Below are 21,142 nucleotides of genomic sequence, written 5' to 3' on the forward strand. Positions count from 1 at the left end.
TTGCTGTTCCACGGTAAAAAATCTGTATTATCCTGCTTTTTGCATTTTTTGCTGTAAAAAAAAAAAAAAAATAGTGTATCCCTGATTTTTCAGACACAAATATATCTGTTGAAAATAGTCTGGTGTAGGCCCGAGAAATACAAGTGTGGTTTTGCAGTTCCACGGTACAAACCTCTGTATTATCCACTTTTGGGCCATCTAAAAAAAACAGTTTGAGTGTGTCGCTCACTGTTCAGCCGCAAATATATATATATTTTAAAAAGCCTGGTATACACCAGTAAATTATTACTGTGGTTTTGATTTTCCACAGTAAAACATCTCTATTATCCTGTTTTTGGCATTTTTTGCTGTATAAAAATAATAATAGTGTCTCCCTGATTTTTCAGACACAAATATATCTGTTGAAAATAGTCTGGTGTATGCCAGAGAGACAGAAGTGTGCTTTTGCTGTTCCACGGTAAAAAATCTGTATTATCCTGCTTTTTGCATTTTTTGCTGTAAAAAAAAAAACATAGTGTCTCCCTGATTTTTCAGACACAAATATATCTGTTGAAAATAGTCTGGTGTAGGCCCGAGAAATACAAGTGTGGTTTTGCAGTTCCACGGTACAAACCTCTGTATTATCCACTTTTGGGCCATTTGTATCTAAAAAAAACAGTTTGCGTGTGTCGCTCACTGATCAGCCGCAAATATATATATATTTTAAAAAGCCTGGTATACACCAGTAAATTATTACTGTGGTTTTGATGTTCCACGGTAAAACATCTCTATTATCCTGTTTTTGGCATTTTTTGCTGTATAAAAATAATAATAGTGTCTCCCTGATTTTTCAGACACAAATATATCTGTTGAAAATAGTCTGGTGTAGGCCAGAGAGACAGAAGTGTGCTTTTGCTGTTCCATGGTAAAAAATCTGTATTATCCTGCTTTTTGCATTTTTTGCTGTAAAAAAAAAAAAAAAATAGTGTCTCCCTGATTTTTCAGACACAAATATATCTGTTGAAAATAGTCTGGTGTAGGCCCGAGAAATACAAGTGTGGTTTTGCAGTTCCACGGTACAAACCTCTGTATTATCCACTTTTGGGCCATTTGTAGCTAAAAAAAACAGTTTGAGTGTGTCGCTCACTGTTCAGCCGCAAATATATATATATTTTAAAAAGCCTGGTATACACCAGTAAATTATTACTGTGGTTTTGATGTTCCACGGTAAAACATCTCTATTATCCTGTTTTTGGCATTTTTTGCTGTATAAAAATAATAATAGTGTCTCCCTGATTTTTCAGACCCAAATATATCTGTTGAAAATAGTCTGGTGTAGGCCAGAGATACAGAAGTGTGCTTTTGCTGTTCCACGGTAAAAAATCTCTATTATCCTGCTTTTTGCATTTTTTGCTGTAAAAAAAAAAAACATAGTGTCTCCCTGATTTTTCAGACACAAATATATCTGTTGAAAATAGTCTGGTGTAGGCCCGAGAAATACAAGTGTGGTTTTGCAGTTCCACGGTACAAACCTCTGTATTATCCACTTTTGGGCCATTTGTATCTAAAAAAAACAGTTTGCGTGTGTCGCTCACTGTTCAGCCGCAAATATATATATATTTTAAAAAGCCTGGTATACACCAGTAAATTATTACTGTGGTATTGATGCTTCACGGTAAACATCTCTATTATCCTGTTTTTGGCATTTTTTGCTGTATAAAAATAATAATAGTGTCTCCCTGATTTTTCAGACACAAATATATCTGTTGAAAATAGTCTGGTGTAGGCCAGAGAGACAGAAGTGTGCTTTTGCTGTTCCACAGTAAAAAATCTCTATTATCCTGCTTTTTGCATTTTTTGCTGTAAAAAAAAAAAAATAGTGTCTCTCTGATTTTTCAGACACAAATATATCTGTTGGAAATAGTCTGGTGTAGGCCCGAGAAATACAAGTGTGGATTTACAGATCCACGGTACAAACCTCTGTATTATCCACTTTTGGGCCATCTAAAAAAAACAGTTTGAGTGTGTCGCTCACTGTTCAGCCGCAAATTTATATATATTTTAAAAAGCCTCGTATACACCAGTAAATTATTACTGTGGTTTTGATGCTCCACGGTAAAACATCTCTATTATCCTGTTTTTGGCATTTTTTGCTGAATAAAAATAATAATAGTGTCTCCCTGATTTTTCAGACACAAATATGTCTGTTGAAAATAGTCTGGTGTAGGCCAGAGAGACAGAAGTGTGCTTTTGCTGTTCCACTGTAAAAAATCTGTATTATCCTGCTTTTTGCATTTTTTGCTGTAAAAAAAAAAAAAATAGTGTCTCCCTGATTTTTCAGACACAAATATATCTGTTGGAAATAGTCTGGTGTAGGCCTCGTGAACTACAAGTGTGGATTTGCACTTCCACGGTACAAACCTCTGTATTATCCACTTTTGTGCCATTTGTATCTAAAAAAAACAGTTTGGGTGTGTCGCTCACTGTTCAGCCGCAAATATATATATATTTTAAAAAGCCTGGTATACACCAGTAAATTATTACTGTGGTTTTGATGTTCCACAGTAAAACATCTCTATTATCCTGTTTTTGGCATTTTTTGCTGTATAAAAATAATAATAGTGTCTCCCTGATTTTTCAGACACAAATATATCTGTTGAAAATAGTCTGGTGTAGGCCAGAGAGACAGAAGTGTGCTTTTGCTGTTCCACGGTAAAAAATCTGTATTATCCTGCTTTTTGCATTTTTTGCTGTAAAAAAAAAAAAAAAATAGTGTCTCCCTGATTTTTCAGACACAAATATATCTGTTGAAAATAGTCTGTTGTAGGCCCGAGAAATACAAGTGTGGTTTTGCAGTTCCACGGTACAAACCTCTGTATTATCCACTTTTGGGCCATTTGTATCTAAAAAAAACAGTTTGAGTGTGTCGCTCACTGTTCAGCCGCAAATATATATATATTTTAAAAAGCCTGGTATACACCAGTAAATTATTACTGTGGTTTTGATGCTCCACGGTAAAACATCTCTATTATCCTGTTTTTGGCATTTTTTGCTGTATAAAAATAATAATAGTGTCTCCCTGATTTTTCAGACACAATTATATCTGTTGAAAATAGTCTGGTGTAGGCCAGAGAGACAGAAGTGTGCTTTTGCTGTTCCACAGTAAAAAATCTCTATTATCCTGCTGTTTGCATTTTTTGCTGTAAAAAAAAAAAAAATAGTGTCTCCCTGATTTTTCAGACACAAATATATCTGTTGAAAATAGTCTGGTGTAGGCCCGAGAAATACAAGTGTGGTTTTGCAGTTCCACGGTACAAACCTCTGTATTATCCACTTTTGGGCCATTTGTATAAAAGAAAACAGTTTGAGTGTGTCGCTCACTGTTCAGCCGCAAATATATATATATTTTAAAAAGCCTGGTATACACCAGTAAATTATTACTGTGGTTTTGATTTTCCACAGTAAAACATCTCTATTATCCTGTTTTTGGCATTTTTTGCTGTATAAAAATAATAATAGTGTCTCCCTGATTTTTCAGACACAAATATATCTGTTGAAAATAGTCTGGTGTATGCCAGAGAGACAGAAGTGTGCTTTTGCTGTTCCACGGTAAAAAATCTCTATTATCCTGCTTTTTGCATTTTTTGCTGTGAAAAAAAAAAACATAGTGTCTCCCTGATTTTTCAGACACAAATATATCTGTTGAAAATAGTCTGGTGTAGGCCCGAGAAATACAAGTGTGGTTTTGCAGTTCCACGGTACAAACCTCTGTATTATCCACTTTTGGGCCATTTGTATCTAAAAAAAACAGTTTGCGTGTGTCGCTCACTGTTCAGCCGCAAATATATATATATATTTTAAAAAGTCTGGTATACACCAGTAAATTATTACTGTGGTTTTGATGTTCCACGGTAAAACATCTCTATTATCCTGTTTTTGGCATTTTTTGCTGTATAAAAATAATAATAGTGTCTCCCTGATTTTTCAGACACAAATATATCTGTTGAAAATAGTCTGGTGTAGGCCAGAGAGACAGAAGTGTGCTTTTGCTGTTCCACGGTAAAAAATCTGTATTATCCTGCTTTTTGCATTTTTTGCTGTAAAAAAAAAAAACATAGTGTCTCCCTGATTTTTCAGACACAAATATATCTGTTGAAAATAGTCTGGTGTAGGCCCGAGAAATACAAGTGTGGTCTTGCAGTTCCACGGTACAAACCTCTGTATTATCCACTTTTGGGCCATTTGTATCTAAAAAAAACAGTTTGCGTGTGTCGCTCACTGTTCAGCCGCAAATATATATATATTTTAAAAAGCCTGGTATACACCAGTAAATTATTACTGTGGTTTTGATGTTCCACGGTAAAACATCTCTATTATCCTGTTTTTGGCATTTTTTGCTGTATAAAAATAATAATAGTGTCTCCCTGATTTTTCAGACACAAATATATCTGATGAAAATAGTCTGGTGTAGGCCAGAGAGACAGAAGTGTGCTTTTGCTGTTCCACGGTAAAAAATCTGTATTATCCTGCTTTTTGCATTTTTTGCTGTAAAAAAAAAAAACATAGTGTCTCCCTGATTTTTCAGACACAAATATATCTGTTGAAAATAGTCTAGTGTAGGCCCGAGAAATACAAGTGTGGTCTTGCAGTTCCACTGTACAAACCTCTGTATTATCCACTTTTGGGCCATTTGTATCTAAAAAAAACAGTTTGCGTGTGTCGCTCACTGTTCAGCCGCAAATATATATATATTTTAAAAAGCCTGGTATACACCAGTAAATTATTACTGTGGTTTTGATGCTCCACGGTAAAACATCTCTATTATCCTGTTTTTGGCATTTTTTGCTGTATAAAAATAATAATAGTGTCTCCCTGATTTTTCAGACACAATTATATCTGTTGAAAATAGTCTGGTGTAGGCCAGAGAGACAGAAGTGTGCTTTTGCTGTTCCACAGTAAAAAATCTCTATTATCCTGCTTTTTGCATTTTTTGCTGTAAAAAAAAAAAAAATAGTGTCTCCCTGATTTTTCAGACACAAATATATCTGTTGAAAATAGTCTGGTGTAGGCCCGAGAAATACAAGTGTGGTTTTGCAGTTCCACGGTACAAACCTCTGTATTATCCACTTTTGGGCCATTTGTATCTAAAAAAAACAGTTTGAGTGTGTCGCTCACTGTTCAGCCACAAATATATATATATTTTAAAAAGCCTGGTATACACCAGTAAATTATTACTGTGGTTTTGATGCTCCACAGTAAAACATCTCTATTATCCTGTTTTTGGCATTTTTTGCTGTATAAAAAAAATAATAGTGTCTCCCTGATTTTTCAGACACAAATATATCTGTTGAAAATAGTCTGGTGTAGGCCAGAGAGACAGAAGTGTGCTTTTGCTGTTCCATGGTAAAAAATCTGTATTATCCTGCTTTTTGCATTTTTTGCTGTAAAAAAAAAAAAAAAATAGTGTATCCCTGATTTTTCAGACACAAATATATCTGTTGAAAATAGACTGGTGTAGGCCCGAGAAATACAAGTGTGGTTTTGCAGTTCCACGGTACAAACCTCTGTATTATCCACTTTTGGGCAATCTAAAAAAAACAGTTTGAGTGTGTCGCTCACTGTTCAGCCGCAAATATATATATATTTTAAAAAGCCTGGTATACACCAGTAAATTATTACTGTGGTTTTGATTTTCCACAGTAAAACATCTCTATTATCCTGTTTTTGGCATTTTTTGCTGTATAAAAATAATAATAGTGTCTCCCTGATTTTTCAGACACAAATATATCTGTTGAAAATAGTCTGGTGTATGCCAGAGAGACAGAAGTGTGCTTTTGCTGTTCCACGGTAAAAAATCTCTATTATCCTGCTTTTTGCATTTTTTGCTGTAAAAAAAAAAACATAGTGTCTCCCTGATTTTTCAGACACAAATATATCTGTTGAAAATAGTCTGGTGTAGGCCCGAGAAATACAAGTGTGGTTTTGCAGTTCCACGGTACAAACCTCTGTATTATCCACTTTTGGGCCATTTGTATCTAAAAAAAACAGTTTGCGTGTGTCGCTCACTGTTCAGCCGCAAATATATATATATTTTAAAAAGCCTGGTATACACCAGTAAATTATTACTGTGGTTTTGATGTTCCACGGTAAAACATCTCTATTATCCTGTTTTTGGCATTTTTTGCTGTATAAAAATAATAATAGTGTCTCCCTGATTTTTCAGACACAAATATATCTGTTGAAAATAGTCTGGTGTAGGCCAGAGAGACAGAAGTGTGCTTTTGCTGTTCCACGGTAAAAAATCTGTATTATCCTGCTTTTTGCATTTTTTGCTGTAAAAAAAAAAAAAAAATAGTGTCTCCCTGATTTTTCAGACACAAATATATCTGTTGAAAATAGTCTGGTGTAGGCCCGAGAAATACAAGTGTGGTTTTGCAGTTCCACGGTACAAACCTCTGTATTATCCACTTTTGGGCCATTTGTATCTAAAAAAAACAGTTTGAGTGTGTCGCTCACTGTTCAGCCGCAAATATATATATATTTTAAAAAGCCTGGTATACACCAGTAAATTATTACTGTGGTTTTGATGTTCCACGGTAAAACATCTCTATTATCCTGTTTTTGCAATTTTTTGCTGTATAAAAATAATAATAGTGTCTCCCTGATTTTTCAGACCCAAATATATCTGTTGAAAATAGTCTGGTGTAGGCCTCGTGAACTACAAGTGTGGATTTGCACTTCCACGGTACAAACCTCTGTATTATCCACTTTTGTGCCATTTGTATCTAAAAAAAACAGTTTGGGTGTGTCGCTCACTGTTCAGCCGCAAATATATATATATTTTAAAAAGCCTGGTATACACCAGTAAATTATTACTGTGGTTTTGATGTTCCACAGTAAAACATCTCTATTATCCTGTTTTTGGCATTTTTTGCTGTATAAAAATAATAATAGTGTCTGCCTGATTTTTCAGACACAAATATATCTGTTGAAAATAGTCTGGTGTAGGCCAGAGAGACAGAAGTGTGCTTTTGCTGTTCCACGGTAAAAAATCTGTATTATCCTGCTTTTTGCATTTTTTGCTGTAAAAAAAAAAAAAAAATAGTGTCTCCCTGATTTTTCAGACACAAATATATCTGTTGAAAATAGTCTGTTGTAGGCCCGAGAAATACAAGTGTGGTTTTGCAGTTCCACGGTACAAACCTCTGTATTATCCACTTTTGGGCCATTTGTATCTAAAAAAAACAGTTTGAGTGTGTCGCTCACTGTTCAGCCGCAAATATATATATATTTTAAAAAGCCTGGTATACACCAGTAAATTATTACTGTGGTTTTGATGCTCCACGGTAAAACATCTCTATTATCCTGTTTTTGGCATTTTTTGCTGTATAAAAATAATAATAGTGTCTCCCTGATTTTTCAGACACAATTATATCTGTTGAAAATAGTCTGGTGTAGGCCAGAGAGACAGAAGTGTGCTTTTGCTGTTCCACAGTAAAAAATCTCTATTATCCTGCTTTTTGCATTTTTTGCTGTAAAAAAAAAAAAAATAGTGTCTCCCTGATTTTTCAGACACAAATATATCTGTTGAAAATAGTCTGGTGTAGGCCCGAGAAATACAAGTGTGGTTTTGCAGTTCCACGGTACAAACCTCTGTATTATCCACTTTTGGGCCATTTGTATAAAAAAAAACAGTTTGAGTGTGTCGCTCACTGTTCAGCCGCAAATATATATATATTTTAAAAAGCCTGGTATACACCAGTAAATTATTACTGTGGTTTTGATTTTCCACAGTAAAACATCTCTATTATCCTGTTTTTGGCATTTTTTGCTGTATAAAAATAATAATAGTGTCTCCCTGATTTTTCAGACACAAATATATCTGTTGAAAATAGTCTGGTGTATGCCAGAGAGACAGAAGTGTGCTTTTGCTGTTCCACGGTAAAAAATCTCTATTATCCTGCTTTTTGCATTTTTTGCTGTAAAAAAAAAAAACATAGTGTCTCCCTGATTTTTCAGACACAAATATATCTGTTGAAAATAGTCTGGTGTAGGCCCGAGAAATACAAGTGTGGTTTTGCAGTTCCACGGTACAAACCTCTGTATTATCCACTTTTGGGCCATTTGTATCTAAAAAAAACAGTTTGCGTGTGTCGCTCACTGTTCAGCCGCAAATATATATATATTTTAAAAAGTCTGGTATACACCAGTAAATTATTACTGTGGTTTTGATGTTCCACGGTAAAACATCTCTATTATCCTGTTTTTGGCATTTTTTGCTGTATAAAAATAATAATAGTGTCTCCCTGATTTTTCAGACACAAATATATCTGTTGAAAATAGTCTGGTGTAGGCCAGAGAGACAGAAGTGTGCTTTTGCTGTTCCACGGTAAAAAATCTGTATTATCCTGCTTTTTGCATTTTTTGCTGTAAAAAAAAAAAACATAGTGTCTCCCTGATTTTTCAGACACAAATATATCTGTTGAAAATAGTCTGGTGTAGGCCCGAGAAATACAAGTGTGGTCTTGCAGTTCCACTGTACAAACCTCTGTATTATCCACTTTTGGGCCATTTGTATCTAAAAAAAACAGTTTGCGTGTGTCGCTCACTGTTCAGCCGCAAATATATATATATTTTAAAAAGCCTGGTATACACCAGTAAATTATTACTGTGGTTTTGATGCTCCACGGTAAAACATCTCTATTATCCTGTTTTTGGCATTTTTTGCTGTATAAAAATAATAATAGTGTCTCCCTGATTTTTCAGACACAATTATATCTGTTGAAAATAGTCTGGTGTAGGCCAGAGAGACAGAAGTGTGCTTTTGCTGTTCCACAGTAAAAAATCTCTATTATCCTGCTTTTTGCATTTTTTGCTGTAAAAAAAAAAAAAATAGTGTCTCCCTGATTTTTCAGACACAAATATATCTGTTGAAAATAGTCTGGTGTAGGCCCGAGAAATACAAGTGTGGTTTTGCAGTTCCACGGTACAAACCTCTGTATTATCCACTTTTGGGCCATTTGTATCTAAAAAAAACAGTTTGAGTGTGTCGCTCACTGTTCAGCCACAAATATATATATATTTTAAAAAGCCTGGTATACACCAGTAAATTATTACTGTGGTTTTGATGCTCCACAGTAAAACATCTCTATTATCCTGTTTTTGGCATTTTTTGCTGTATAAAAAAAATAATAGTGTCTCCCTGATTTTTCAGACACAAATATATCTGTTGAAAATAGTCTGGTGTAGGCCAGAGAGACAGAAGTGTGCTTTTGCTGTTCCACGGTAAAAAATCTGTATTATCCTGCTTTTTGCATTTTTTGCTGTAAAAAAAAAAAAAAAATAGTGTATCCCTGATTTTTCAGACACAAATATATCTGTTGAAAATAGTCTGGTGTAGGCCCGAGAAATACAAGTGTGGTTTTGCAGTTCCACGGTACAAACCTCTGTATTATCCACTTTTGGGCCATCTAAAAAAAACAGTTTGAGTGTGTCGCTCACTGTTCAGCCGCAAATATATATATATTTTAAAAAGCCTGGTATACACCAGTAAATTATTACTGTGGTTTTGATTTTCCACAGTAAAACATCTCTATTATCCTGTTTTTGGCATTTTTTGCTGTATAAAAATAATAATAGTGTCTCCCTGATTTTTCAGACACAAATATATCTGTTGAAAATAGTCTGGTGTATGCCAGAGAGACAGAAGTGTGCTTTTGCTGTTCCACGGTAAAAAATCTCTATTATCCTGCTTTTTGCATTTTTTGCTGTAAAATAAAAAACATAGTGTCTCCCTGATTTTTCAGACACAAATATATCTGTTGAAAATAGTCTGGTGTAGGCCCGAGAAATACAAGTGTGGTTTTGCAGTTCCACGGTACAAACCTCTGTATTATCCACTTTTGGGCCATTTGTATCTAAAAAAAACAGTTTGCGTGTGTCGCTCACTGTTCAGCCGCAAATATATATATATTTTAAAAAGCCTGGTATACACCAGTAAATTATTACTGTGGTTTTGATGTTCCACGGTAAAACATCTCTATTATCCTGTTTTTGGCATTTTTTGCTGTATAAAAATAATAATAGTGTCTCCCTGATTTTTCAGACACAAATATATCTGTTGAAAATAGTCTGGTGTAGGCCAGAGAGACAGAAGTGTGCTTTTGCTGTTCCACGGTAAAAAATCTGTATTATCCTGCTTTTTGCATTTTTTGCTGTAAAAAAAAAAAAAAAATAGTGTCTCCCTGATTTTTCAGACACAAATATATCTGTTGAAAATAGTCTGGTGTAGGCCCGAGAAATACAAGTGTGGTTTTGCAGTTCCACGGTACAAACCTCTGTATTATCCACTTTTGGGCCATTTGTATCTAAAAAAAACAGTTTGAGTGTGTCGCTCACTGTTCAGCCGCAAATATATATATATTTTAAAAAGCCTGGTATACACCAGTAAATTATTACTGTGGTTTTGATGTTCCACGGTAAAACATCTCTATTATCCTGTTTTTGCAATTTTTTGCTGTATAAAAATAATAATAGTGTCTCCCTGATTTTTCAGACCCAAATATATCTGTTGAAAATAGTCTGGTGTAGGCCAGAGATACAGAAGTGTGCTTTTGCTGTTCCACGGTAAAAAATCTCTATTATCCTGCTTTTTGCATTTTTTGCTGTAAAAAAAAACAACATAGTGTCTCCCTGATTTTTCAGACACAAATATATCTGTTGAAAATAGTCTGGTGTAGGCCCGAGAAATACAAGTGTGGTTTTGCAGTTCCACGGTACAAACCTCTGTATTATCCACTTTTGGGCCATTTGTATCTAAAAAAAACAGTTTGTGTGTGTCGCTCACTGTTCAGCCGCAAATATATATATATTTTAAAAAGCCTGGTATACACCAGTAAATTATTACTGTGCTTTTGATGCTTCACGGTAAAACATCTCTATTATCCTGTTTTTGGCATTTTTTGCTGTATAAAAATAATAATAGTGTCTCACTGATTTTTCAGACACAAATATATCTGTTGAAAATAGTCTGGTGTAGGCCAGAGAGACAGACGTGTGCTTTTGCTGTTCCACAGTAAAAAATCTCTATTATCCTGCTTTTTGCATTTTTTTCTGTAAAAAAAAAAAAATAGTGTCTCTCTGATTTTTCAGACACAAATATATCTGTTGGAAATAGTCTGGTGTAGGCCCGAGAAATACAAGTGTGGATTTGCAGTTCCACGGTACAAACCTCTGTATTATCCACTTTTGGGCCATCTAAAAAAAACAGTTTGAGTGTGTCGCTCACTGTTCAGCCGCAAATTTATATATATTTTAAAAAGCCTCGTATACCCCAGTAAATTATTACTGTGGTTTTGATGCTCCACTGTAAAAAATCTATATTATCCTGCTTTTTGCATTTTTTGCTGTTAAAAAAAAAAAAAATAGTGTCTCCCTGATTTTTCAGACACAAATATATCTGTTGGAAATAGTCTGGTGTAGGCCTCGTGAAATACAAGTGTGGATTTGCACTTCCACGGTACAAACCTCTGTATTATCCACTTTTGTGCCATTTGTATCTAAAAAAAACAGTTTGCGTGTGTCGCTCACTGTTCAGCCGCAAATATATATATATTTTAAAAAGCCTGGTATACACCAGTAAATTATTACTGTGGTTTTGATGCTCCACGGTAAAACATCTCTATTATCCTGTTTTTGGCATTTTTTGCTGTATAAAAATAATAATAGTGTCTCCCTGATTTTTCAGACACAATTATATCTGTTGAAAATAGTCTGGTGTAGGCCAGAGAGACAGAAGTGTGCTTTTGCTGTTCCACTGTAAAAAAATCTGTATTATCCTGCTTTTTGCATTTTTTGCTGTAAAAAAAAAAAAAAATAGTGTCTCCCTGATTTTTCAGACACACATATATCTGTTGAAAATAGTCTGGTGTAGGCCCGAGAAATACAAGTGTGGTTTTGCAGTTCCACGGTACAAACCTCTGTATTATCCACTTTTGGGCCATTTGTATCTAAAAAAAACAGTTTGAGTGTGTCGCTCACTGTTCAGCCGCAAATATATATATATTTTAAAAAGCCTGGTATACACCAGTAAATTATTACTGTGGATTTGATGTTCCACGGTAAAACATCTCTATTATCCTGTTTTTGGCATTTTTTGCTGTATAAAAATAATAATAGTGTCTCCCTGATTTTTCAGACCCAAATATATCTGTTGAAAATAGTCTGGTGTAGGCCAGAGATACAGAAGTGTGCTTTTGCTGTTCCACGGTAAAAAATCTCTATTATCCTGCTTTTTGCATTTTTTGCTGTAAAAAAAAAAAACATAATGTCTCCCTGATTTTTCAGACACAAATATATCTGTTGAAAATAGTCTGGTGTAGGCCCGAGAAATACAAGTGTGGTTTTGCAGTTCCACGGTACAAACCTCTGTATTATCCACTTTTGGGCCATTTGTATCTAAAAAAAACAGTTTGCGTGTGTCGCTCACTGTTCAGCCGCAAATATATATATATATTAAAAACCCTGGTATACACCAGTAAATTATTACTGTGGTTTTGATGTTCCACGGAAAAACATCTCTATTATCCTGTTTTTGTCATTTTTTGCTGTATAAAAATAATAATAGTGTCTCCCTGATTTTTCAGACCCAAATATATCTGTTGAAAATAGTCTGGTGTAGGCCAGAGATACAGAAGTGTGCTTTTGCTGTTCCACGGTAAAAAATCTCTATTATCCTGCTTTTTGCATTTTTTGCTGTAAAAAAAAAAAAACATAGTGTCTCCCTGATTTTTCAGACACAAATATATCTGTTGGAAATAGTCTGGTGTAGGCCCGAGAAATACAAGTGTGGTTTTGCAGTTCCACGGTACAAACCTCTGTATTATCCACTTTTGGGCCATTTGTATCTAAAAAAAACAGTTTGAGTGTGTCGCTCACTGTTCAGCCGCAAATATATATATATTTTAAAAAGCCTGGTATACACCAGTAAATTATTACTGTGGTTTTGATGTTCCACGGTAAAACATCTCTATTATCCTGTTTTTGCAATTTTTTGCTGTATAAAAATAATAATAGTGTCTCCCTGATTTTTCAGACCCAAATATATCTGTTGAAAATAGTCTGGTGTAGGCCAGAGATACAGAAGTGTGCTTTTGCTGTTCCACGGTAAAAAATCTCTATTATCCTGCTTTTTGCATTTTTTGCTGTAAAAAAAAAAAACATAGTGTCTCCCTGATTTTTCAGACACAAATATATCTGTTGAAAATAGTCTGGTGTAGGCCCGAGAAATACAAGTGTGGTTTTGCAGTTCCACGGTACAAACCTCTGTATTATCCACTTTTGGGCCATTTGTATCTAAAAAAAACAGTTTGTGTGTGTCGCTCACTGTTCAGCCGCAAATATATATATATTTTAAAAAGCCTGGTATACACCAGTAAATTATTACTGTGCTTTTGATGCTTCACGGTAAAACATCTCTATTATCCTGTTTTTGGCATTTTTTGCTGTATAAAAATAATAATAGTGTCTCACTGATTTTTCAGACACAAATATATCTGTTGAAAATAGTCTGGTGTAGGCCAGAGAGACAGACGTGTGCTTTTGCTGTTCCACAGTAAAAAATCTCTATTATCCTGCTTTTTGCATTTTTTTCTGTAAAAAAAAAAAAATAGTGTCTCTCTGATTTTTCAGACACAAATATATCTGTTGGAAATAGTCTGGTGTAGGCCCGAGAAATACAAGTGTGGATTTGCAGTTCCACGGTACAAACCTCTGTATTATCCACTTTTGGGCCATCTAAAAAAAACAGTTTGAGTGTGTCGCTCACTGTTCAGCCGCAAATTTATATATATTTTAAAAAGCCTCGTATACCCCAGTAAATTATTACTGTGGTTTTGATGCTCCACTGTAAAAAATCTATATTATCCTGCTTTTTGCATTTTTTGCTGTTAAAAAAAAAAAAAATAGTGTCTCCCTGATTTTTCAGACACAAATATATCTGTTGGAAATAGTCTGGTGTAGGCCTCGTGAAATACAAGTGTGGATTTGCACTTCCACGGTACAAACCTCTGTATTATCCACTTTTGTGCCATTTGTATCTAAAAAAAACAGTTTGCGTGTGTCGCTCACTGTTCAGCCGCAAATATATATATATTTTAAAAAGCCTGGTATACACCAGTAAATTATTACTGTGGTTTTGATGCTCCACGGTAAAACATCTCTATTATCCTGTTTTTGGCATTTTTTGCTGTATAAAAATAATAATAGTGTCTCCCTGATTTTTCAGACACAATTATATCTGTTGAAAATAGTCTGGTGTAGGCCAGAGAGACAGAAGTGTGCTTTTGCTGTTCCACTGTAAAAAATCTGTATTATCCTGCTTTTTGCATTTTTTGCTGTAAAAAAAAAAAAAAATAGTGTCTCCCTGATTTTTCAGACACAAATATATCTGTTGAAAATAGTCTGGTGTAGGCCCGAGAAATACAAGTGTGGTTTTGCAGTTCCACGGTACAAACCTCTGTATTATCCACTTTTGGGCCATTTGTATCTAAAAAAAACAGTTTGAGTGTGTCGCTCACTGTTCAGCCGCAAATATATATATATTTTAAAAAGCCTGGTATACACCAGTAAATTATTACTGTGGATTTGATGTTCCACGGTAAAACATCTCTATTATCCTGTTTTTGGCATTTTTTGCTGTATAAAAATAATAATAGTGTCTCCCTGATTTTTCAGACCCAAATATATCTGTTGAAAATAGTCTGGTGTAGGCCAGAGATACAGAAGTGTGCTTTTGCTGTTCCACGGTAAAAAATCTCTATTATCCTGCTTTTTGCATTTTTTGCTGTAAAAAAAAAAAACATAATGTCTCCCTGATTTTTCAGACACAAATATATCTGTTGAAAATAGTCTGGTGTAGGCCCGAGAAATACAAGTGTGGTTTTGCAGTTCCACGGTACAAACCTCTGTATTATCCACTTTTGGGCCATTTGTATCTAAAAAAAACAGTTTGCGTGTGTCGCTCACTGTTCAGCCGCAAATATATATATATTTTAAAAAGCCTGGTATACACCAGTAAATTATTACTGTGGTTTTGATGTTCCACGGAAAAACATCTCTATTATCCTGTTTTTGTCATTTTTTGCTGTATAAAAATAATAATAGTGTCTCCCTGATTTTTCAGACCCAAATATATCTGTTGAAAATAGTCTGGTGTAGGCCAGAGATACAGAAGTGTGCTTTTGCTGTTCCACGGTAAAAAATCTCTATTATCCTGCTTTTTGCATTTTTTGCTGTAAAAAAAAAAAACATAGTGTCTCCCTGATTTTTCAGACACAAATATATCTGATGGAAATAGTCTGGTGTAGGCCCGAGAGACAGAAGTGTGCTTTTTCTGTTCTACAGTAAAAAATCTCTATTATCCTGCTTTTTGCAATTTTTGCTGTAAAAAAAAAAAATAGTGTCTCCCTGATTTTTCAGACACAAATATATCTGTTGAAAATAGTCTGGTGTAGGCCCGAGAAATACAAGTGTGGTTTTGCAGTTCCACTGTACAAACCTCTGTATTATCCACTTTTGGGCCATCTAAAAAAAACAGTTTGAGTGTGTTGCTCACTGTTCAGCCGCAAATATATATATATTTTAAAAAGCCTGGTATACACCAGTAAATTATTACTGTGGTTTTGATTTTCCACAGTAAAGCATCTCTGTTATCCTGTTTTTGGCATTTTTTGCTGTATAAAAATAATAATAGTGTCTCCCTGATTTTTCAGACACAAATATATCTGTTGAAAATAGTCTGGTGTAGGTCAGAGAGACAGAAGTGTGCTTTTGCTGTTCCACGGTAAAAAATCTCTATTATCCTGCTTTTTGCATTTTTTGCTGTAAAAAAAAAAAAAATAGTGTATCCCTGATTTTTCAGACACAAATATATCTGTTGAAAATAGTCTGGTGTAGGCCCGAGAAATACAAGTGTGGATTTACAGTTCCACGGTACAAACCTCTGTATTATCCACTTTTGGGCCATTTGTATCTAAAAATAACAGTTTGAGTGTGTTGCTCACTGTTCAGCCGCAAATATATATATATTTTAAAAAGCCTGGTATACACCAGTAAATTATTACTGTGGTTTTGATGTTCCACGGTAAAACCTCTCTATTATCCTGTTTTTGGCATTTTTTGCTGTATAAAAATAATAATAGTGTCTCCCTGATTTTTCAGACCCAAATATATCTGTTGAAAATAGTCTGGTGTAGGCCAGAGATACAGAAGTGTGCTTTTGCTGTTCCACGGGAAAAAATCTCTATTATCCTGCTTTTTGCATTTTTTGCTGTAAAAAAAAAAAAAAATAGTGTCTCCCTGATTTTTCAGACACAAATATATCTGTTGAAAATAGTCTGGTGTAGGCCCGAGAAATACAAGTGTGGTTTTGCAGTTCCACGGTACAAACCTCTGTATTATCCACTTTTGGGCCATTTGTATCTAAAAAAAACAGTTTGAGTGTGTCGCTCACTGTTCAGCCGCAAATATATATATATTTTAAAAAGCCTGGTATACACCAGTAAATTATTACTGTGGATTTGATGTTCCACGGTAAAACATCTCTATTATCCTGTTTTTGGCATTTTTTGCTGTATAAAAATAATAATAGTGTCTCCCTGATTTTTCAGACCCAAATATATCTGTTGAAAATAGTCTGGTGTAGGCCAGAGATACAGAAGTGTGCTTTTGCTGTTCCACGGTAAAAAATCTCTATTATCCTGCTTTTTGCATTTTTTGCTGTAAAAAAAAAAAACATAATGTCTCCCTGATTTTTCAGACACAAATATATCTGTTGAAAATAGTCTGGTGTAGGCCCGAGAAATACAAGTGTGGTTTTGCAGTTCCACGGTACAAACCTCTGTATTATCCACTTTTGGGCCATTTGTATCTAAAAAAAACAGTTTGCGTGTGTCGCTCACTGTTCAGCCGCAAATATATATATATTTTAAAAAGCCTGGTATACACCAGTAAATTATTACTGTGGTTTTGATGTTCCACGGAAAAACATCTCTATTATCCTGTTTTTGTCATTTTTTGCTGTATAAAAATAATAATAGTGTCTCCCTGATTTTTCAGACCCAAATATATCTGTTGAAAATAGTCTGGTGTAGGCCAGAGATACAGAAGTGTGCTTTTGCTGTTCCACGGTAAAAAATCTCTATTATCCTGCTTTTTGCATTTTTTGCTGTAAAAAAAAAAAACATAGTGTCTCCCTGATTTTTCAGACACAAATATATCTGTTGGAAATAGTCTGGTGTAGGCCCGAGAGACAGAAGTGTGCTTTTTCTGTTCTACAGTAAAAAATCTCTATTATCCTGCTTTTTGCAATTTTTGCTGTAAAAAAAAAAAATAGTGTCTCCCTGATTTTTCAGACACAAATATATCTGTTGAAAATAGTCTGGTGTAGGCCCGAGAAATACAAGTGTGGTTTTGCAGTTCCACTGTACAAACCTCTGTATTATCCACTTTTGGGCCATCTAAAAAAAACAGTTTGAGTGTGTTGCTCACTGTTCAGCCGCAAATATATATATATTTTAAAAAGCCTGGTATACACCAGTAAATTATTACTGTGGTTTTGATTTTCCACAGTAAAGCATCTCTGTTATCCTGTTTTTGGCATTTTTTGCTGTATAAAAATAATAATAGTGTCTCCCTGATTTTTCAGACACAAATATATCTGTTGAAAATAGTCTGGTGTAGGTCAGAGAGACAGAAGTGTGCTTTTGCTGTTCCACGGTAAAAAATCTCTATTATCCTGCTTTTTGCATTTTTTGCTGTAAAAAAAAAAAAAATAGTGTATCCCTGATTTTTCAGACACAAATATATCTGTTGAAAATAGTCTGGTGTAGGCCCGAGAAATACAAGTGTGGATTTACAGTTCCACGGTACAAACCTCTGTATTATCCACTTTTGGGCCATTTGTATCTAAAAATAACAGTTTGAGTGTGTCGCTCACTGTTCAGCCGCAAATATATATATATTTTAAAAAGCCTGGTATACACCAGTAAATTATTACTGTGGTTTTGATGTTCCACGGTAAAACCTCTCTATTATCCTGTTTTTGGCATTTTTTGCTGTATAAAAATAATAATAGTGTCTCCCTGATTTTTCAGACCCAAATATATCTGTTGAAAATAGTCTGGTGTAGGCCAGAGATACAGAAGTGTGCTTTTGCTGTTCCACGGGAAAAAATCTCTATTATCCTGCTTTTTGCATTTTTTGCTGTAAAAAAAAAAAAAATAGTGTCTCCCTGATTTTTCAGACACAAATATATCTGTTGAAAATAGTCTGGTGTAGGCCCGAGAAATACAAGTGTGGTTTTGCAGTTCCACGGTACAAACCTCTGTATTATCCACTTTTGGGCCATTTGTATCTAAAAAAAACAGTTTGAGTGTGTCGCTCACTGTTCAGCCACAAATATATATATATTTTAAAAAGCCTCGTATACACCAGTAAATTATTACTGTGGTTTTGATGCTCCACGGTAAAACATCTCTATTATCCTGTTTTTGGCATTTTTTGCTGAATAAAAATAATAATAGTGTCTCCCTGATTTTTCAGACACAAATATATCTGTTGAAAATAGTCTGGTGTAGGCCAGAGAGACAGAAGTGTGCTTTTGCTGTTCCACTGTAAAAAATCTCTATTATCCTGCTTTTTGCATTTTTTGCTGTAAAAAAAAAAAAATAGTGTCTCCCTGATTTTTCAGACACAAATATATCTGTTGAAAATAGTCTGGTGTAGGCCCGAGAAATACAAGTGTGGTTTTGCAGCTCCACTGTACAAACCTCTGTATTATCCACTTTTGGGCCATCTAAAAAAAATAGTTTGAGTGTGTCGCTCACTGTTCAGCCGCAAATATATATATATTTTAAAAAGCCTGGTATACACCAGTAAATTATTACTGTGGTTTTGATGTTCCACGGTAAAACATCTCTATTATCCTGTTTTTGGCATTTTTTGCTGTATAAAAATAATAATAGTGTCTCCCTGATTTTTCAGACACAAATATATCTGTTGATAATAGTCTGGTGTAAGCCAGAGAGACAGAAGTGTGCTTTTGCTGTTCCACGGTAAAAAATCTCTATTATCCTGCTTTTTGCATTTTTTGCTGTAAAAAAAAAAAAAATAGTGTTTCCCTGATTTTTCAGACACAAATATATCTGTTGAAAATAGTCTGGTGTAGGCCCGAGAAATACACGTGTGGTTTTGCAGTTCCACGGTACAAACCTCTGTATTATCCACTTTTGGGCCATTTGTATCTAAAAAAAACAGTTTGAGTGTGTCGCACACTGTTCAGCCGCAAATATATATATATTTTAAAAAGCCTGGTATACACCAGTAAATTATTACTGTGGTTTTGATGTTCCACGGTAAAACATCTCTATTATCCTGTTTTTGGCATTTTTTGCTGTATAAAAATAATAATAGTGTCTCCCTGATTTTTCAGACCCAAATATATCTGTTGAAAATAGTCTGGTGTAGGCCAGAGATACAGAAGTGTGCTTTTGCTGTTCCACGGTAAAAAATCTCTATTATCCTGCTTTTTGCATTTTTTGCTGTAAAAAAAAAAAAATAGTGTCTCCCTGATTTTTCAGACACAAATATATCTGTTGAAAATAGTCTGGTGTAGACCCGAGAAATACAAGTGTGGTTTTGCAGTTCCACGGTACAAACCTCTGTATTATCCACTTTTGGGCCATTTGTATCTAAAAAAAACAGTTTGAGTGTGTAGCTCACTGTTCAGCCGCAAATATATATATATTTTAAAAAGCCTGGTATACACCAGTAAATTATTACTGTGGTTTTGATGTTCCACGGTAAAACATCTCTATTATCCTGTTTTTGGCATTTTTTGCTGTATAAAAATAATAATAGTGTCTCCCTGATTTTTCAGACACAAATATATCTGTTGAAAATAGTCTGGTGTAGGCCAGAAAGACAGAAGTGTGCTTTTGCTGTTCCACGGTAAAAAATCTCTATTATCCTGCTTTTTGCATTTTTTGCTGTAAAAAAAAAAAAATAGTGTATCCCTGATTTTTCAGACACAAATATATCTGTTGAAAATAGTCTGGTGTAGGCCCGAGAAATACAAGTGTGGATTTACAGTTCCACGGTACAAACCTCTGTATTATCCACTTTTGGGCCATTTGTATCTAAAAATAACAGTTTGAGTGTGTCGCTCACTGTTCAGCCGCAAATATATATATATTTTAAAAAGCCTGGTATACACCAGTAAATTATTACTGTGGTTTTGATGTTCCACGGTAAAACATCTCTATTATCCTGTTTTTGGCATTTTTTGCTGTATAAAAATAATAATAGTGTCTCCCTGATTTTTCAGACCCAAATATATCTGTTGAAAATAGTCTGGTGTAGGCCAGAGATACAGAAGTGTGCTTTTGCTGTTCCACGGTAAAAAATCTGTATTATCCTGCTTTTTGCATTTTTTGCTGTAAAAAAAAAAAAAATAGTGTCTCCCTGATTTTTCAGACACAAATATATCTGTTGAAAATAGTCTGGTGTAGGCCCGAGAAATACAAGTGTGGTTTTGCAGTTCCACGGTACAAACCTCTGTATTATCCACTTTTGTGCCATTTGTATCTAAAAAAAACAGTTTGGGTGTGTCGCTCACTGTTCAGCCGCAAATATATATATATTTTAAAAAGCCTGGTATACACCAGTAAAGTATTACTGTGGTTTTGATGTTCCACAGTAAAACATCTCTATTATCCTGTTTTTGGCATTTTTTGCTGTATAAAAATATTAATAGTGTCTCCCTGATTTTTCAGACACAAATATATCTGTTGAAAATAGTCTGGTGTAGGCCAGAGAGACAGAAGTGTGCTTTTGCTGTTCCACGGTAAATAATCTGTATTATCCTGCTTTTTGCATTTTTTGCTGTAAAAAAAAAAAAAATAGTGTCTCCCTGATTTTTCAGACACAAATATAACTGTTGAAAATAGTCTGGTGTAGGCCCGAGAAATACACGTGTGGTTTTGCAGTTCCACGGTACAAACCTCTGTATTATCCACTTTTGGGCCATTTGTATCTAAAAAAAACAGTTTGAGTGTGTCGCACACTGTTCAGCCGCAAATATATATATATTTTAAAAAGCCTGGTA

The sequence above is a fragment of the Phyllobates terribilis genome, unplaced genomic scaffold, assembly GCF_046119375.1.
Source record: "Phyllobates terribilis strain yellow unplaced genomic scaffold, ASM4611937v1 Scaffold_2__4_contigs__length_985480577, whole genome shotgun sequence".
Taxonomy (NCBI): domain Eukaryota; kingdom Metazoa; phylum Chordata; class Amphibia; order Anura; family Dendrobatidae; genus Phyllobates; species Phyllobates terribilis.